Here is a 2,921-nt window from a genome sequence, read left to right on the forward strand (position 1 = left end):
AGTAGTACTAGGATGGGTGACCCCCTGGGAAGTCCTCGTGTTGCATCCCCACCCTCTTTTTAATCTTTCTTTTAAACCGCTGGACCGGTCGCTAAGGATACTATCCTTTTAAACCGCTAAACCGCTAAGCGAGAGAAGTTGCGCGGAGAGAGAGGGTCAAGTACATTTTGCGCGCAGTACGTGACGGATGCGATCATACCAGCACTAATGCACCGGATCCCAACAGAACTCCGAAGTAAAGCGTGCTTGGGCGAGAGTAGTACTAGGATGGGTGCCCCCCTGGGAAGTCCCCGTGTTGCATCCCCCCCCCTCTTTTTAATCTTTCTTTTAAACCGCTGGCCCGCTCGCTAAGGGTACTATCCTTTTAAACCGCTAAGCGAGAGAAGTTGCGCGGAGAGAGGGGGTCAAGTACATTTTGCGCGCAGTACGTGACGGATGCGATCATACCAGCACTAATGCACCGGATCCCAACAGAACTCCGAAGTAAAGCGTGCTTGGGCGAGAGTAGTACTAGGATGGGTGCCCCCCTGGGAAGTCCCCGTGTTGCATCCCCCCCCCTCTTTTTAATCTTTCTTTTAAACCGCTGGCCCGCTCGCTAAGGGTACTATCCTTTTAAACCGCTAAGCGAGAGAAGTTGCGCGGAGAGAGGGGGTCAAGTACATTTTGCGCGCAGTACGTGACGGATGCGATCATACCAGCACTAATGCACCGGATCCCAACAGAACTCCGAAGTAAAGCGTGCTTGGGCGAGAGTAGTACTAGGATGGGTGCCCCCCTGGGAAGTCCCCGTGTTGCATCCCCCCCCCTCTTTTTAATCTTTCTTTTAAACCGCTGGCCCGCTCGCTAAGGGTACTATCCTTTTAAACCGCTAAGCGAGAGAAGTTGCGCGGAGAGAGGGGGTCAAGTACATTTTGCGCGCAGTACGTGACGGATGCGATCATACCAGCACTAATGCACCGGATCCCAACAGAACTCCGAAGTAAAGCGTGCTTGGGCGAGAGTAGTACTAGGATGGGTGCCCCCCTGGGAAGTCCCCGTGTTGCATCCCCCCCCCTCTTTTTAATCTTTCTTTTAAACCGCTGGCCCGCTCGCTAAGGGTACTATCCTTTTAAACCGCTAAGCGAGAGAAGTTGCGCGGAGAGAGGGGGTCAAGTACATTTTGCGCGCAGTACGTGACGGATGCGATCATACCAGCACTAATGCACCGGATCCCAACAGAACTCCGAAGTAAAGCGTGCTTGGGCGAGAGTAGTACTAGGATGGGTGCCCCCCTGGGAAGTCCCCGTGTTGCATCCCCCCCCCTCTTTTTAATCTTTCTTTTAAACCGCTGGCCCGCTCGCTAAGGGTACTATCCTTTTAAACCGCTAAGCGAGAGAAGTTGCGCGGAGAGAGGGGGTCAAGTACATTTTGCGCGCAGTACGTGACGGATGCGATCATACCAGCACTAATGCACCGGATCCCAACAGAACTCCGAAGTAAAGCGTGCTTGGGCGAGAGTAGTACTAGGATGGGTGCCCCCCTGGGAAGTCCCCGTGTTGCATCCCCCCCCCTCTTTTTAATCTTTCTTTTAAACCGCTGGACCGCTCGCTAAGGGTACTATCCTTTTAAACCGCTAAGCGAGAGAAGTTGCGCGGAGAGAGAGGGTCAAGTACATTTTGCGCGCAGTACGTGACGGATGCGATCATACCAGCACTAATGCACCGGATCCCAACAGAACTCCGAAGTAAAGCGTGCTTGGGCGAGAGTAGTACTAGGATGGGTGACCCCCTGGGAAGTCCTCGTGTTGCATCCCCCACCCTCTTTTTAATCTTTCTTTTAAACCGCTGGACCGCTCGCTAAGGGTACTATCCTTTTAAACCGCTAAACCGCGTGTTGCATCCCCCACCCTCTTTTTAATCTTTCTTTTAAACCGCTGGACCGCTCGCTAAGGGTACTATCCTTTTAAACCGCTAAACCGCTAAGCGAGAGAAGTTGCGCGGAGAGAGAGGGTCAAGTACATTTTGCGCGCAGTACGTGACGGATGCGATCATACCAGCACTACTGCACCGGATCCCATCAGAACTCCGAAGTCAAGCGTGCTTGGGCGAGAGTAGTACTAGGATGGGTGACCCCCTGGGAAGTCCTCGTGTTGCATCCCCCACCCTCTTTTTAATCTTTCTTTTAAACCGCTGGACCGCTCGCTAAGGGTACTATCCTTTTAAACCGCTAAGCGAGAGAAGTTGCGCGGAGAGAGAGGGTCAAGTACATTTTGCGCGCAGTACGTGACGGATGCGATCATACCAGCACTAATGCACCGGATCCCATCAGAACTCCGAAGTTAAGCGTGCTTGGGCGAGAGTAGTACTAGGATGGGCGACCCCCTGGGAAGTCCTCGTGTTGCATCCCCCACCCTCTTTTTAATCTTTCTTTTAAACCGCTGGACCGCTCGCTAAGGGTACTATCCTTTTAAACCGCTAAGCGAGAGAAGTTGCGCGGAGAGAGAGGGTCAAGTACATTTTGCGCGCAGTACGTGACGGATGCGATCATACCAGCACTAATGCACCGGATCCCATCAGAACTCCGAAGTCAAGCGTGCTTGGGCGAGAGTAGTACTAGGATGGGTGACCCCCTGGGAAGTCCTCGTGTTGCATCCCCCACCCTCTTTTTAATCTTTCTTTTAAACCGCTGGACCGCTCGCTAAGGGTACTATCCTTTTAAACCGCTAAACCGCGTGTTGCATCCCCCACCCTCTTTTTAATCTTTCTTTTAAACCGCTGGACCGCTCGCTAAGGGTACTATCCTTTTAAACCGCTAAACCGCTAAGCGAGAGAAGTTGCGCGGAGACAAAGGGTCAAGTACATTTTGCGCGCAGTACGTGACGGATGCGATCATACCAGCACTAATGCACCGGATCCCATCAGAACTCCGAAGTTAAGCGTGCT

General features: G+C 52.7%; 10 non-coding genes across 10 annotated transcripts; all 10 read left to right on the forward strand.

Moving 5' to 3' along the window:
• The first annotated feature begins 185 nt into the window (after positions 1-185).
• Positions 186-304, forward strand: LOC116008514. Its single transcript, XR_004095891.1, has one exon. It is a non-coding gene; the product is annotated as a 5S ribosomal RNA (ribosomal RNA).
• Positions 305-433: 129 nt separating this feature from the next.
• On the forward strand, positions 434-552 carry LOC116008515. The gene has a single exon (XR_004095892.1). It is a non-coding gene; the product is annotated as a 5S ribosomal RNA (ribosomal RNA).
• Positions 553-681: 129 nt separating this feature from the next.
• LOC116008516 lies at positions 682-800 on the forward strand. Its single transcript, XR_004095893.1, has one exon. It is a non-coding gene; the product is annotated as a 5S ribosomal RNA (ribosomal RNA).
• Positions 801-929: 129 nt separating this feature from the next.
• LOC116008517 lies at positions 930-1,048 on the forward strand. Its single transcript, XR_004095894.1, has one exon. It is a non-coding gene; the product is annotated as a 5S ribosomal RNA (ribosomal RNA).
• A 129-nt stretch (positions 1,049-1,177) lies between these two features.
• On the forward strand, positions 1,178-1,296 carry LOC116008518. Its single transcript, XR_004095895.1, has one exon. It is a non-coding gene; the product is annotated as a 5S ribosomal RNA (ribosomal RNA).
• Positions 1,297-1,425: 129 nt separating this feature from the next.
• On the forward strand, positions 1,426-1,544 carry LOC116008519. The gene has a single exon (XR_004095896.1). It is a non-coding gene; the product is annotated as a 5S ribosomal RNA (ribosomal RNA).
• Positions 1,545-1,673: 129 nt separating this feature from the next.
• LOC116008318 lies at positions 1,674-1,792 on the forward strand. The gene has a single exon (XR_004095709.1). It is a non-coding gene; the product is annotated as a 5S ribosomal RNA (ribosomal RNA).
• Positions 1,793-2,018: 226 nt separating this feature from the next.
• LOC116008222 lies at positions 2,019-2,137 on the forward strand. The gene has a single exon (XR_004095618.1). It is a non-coding gene; the product is annotated as a 5S ribosomal RNA (ribosomal RNA).
• Positions 2,138-2,266: 129 nt separating this feature from the next.
• Positions 2,267-2,385, forward strand: LOC116008109. The gene has a single exon (XR_004095508.1). It is a non-coding gene; the product is annotated as a 5S ribosomal RNA (ribosomal RNA).
• Positions 2,386-2,514: 129 nt separating this feature from the next.
• LOC116008156 lies at positions 2,515-2,633 on the forward strand. Its single transcript, XR_004095554.1, has one exon. It is a non-coding gene; the product is annotated as a 5S ribosomal RNA (ribosomal RNA).
• Positions 2,634-2,921: the final 288 nt, after the last annotated feature.

The sequence above is a fragment of the Ipomoea triloba genome, chromosome 16 (genome assembly GCF_003576645.1).
Source record: "Ipomoea triloba cultivar NCNSP0323 chromosome 16, ASM357664v1".
In the NCBI taxonomy this organism is placed as follows: Eukaryota; Viridiplantae; Streptophyta; class Magnoliopsida; order Solanales; family Convolvulaceae; genus Ipomoea; species Ipomoea triloba.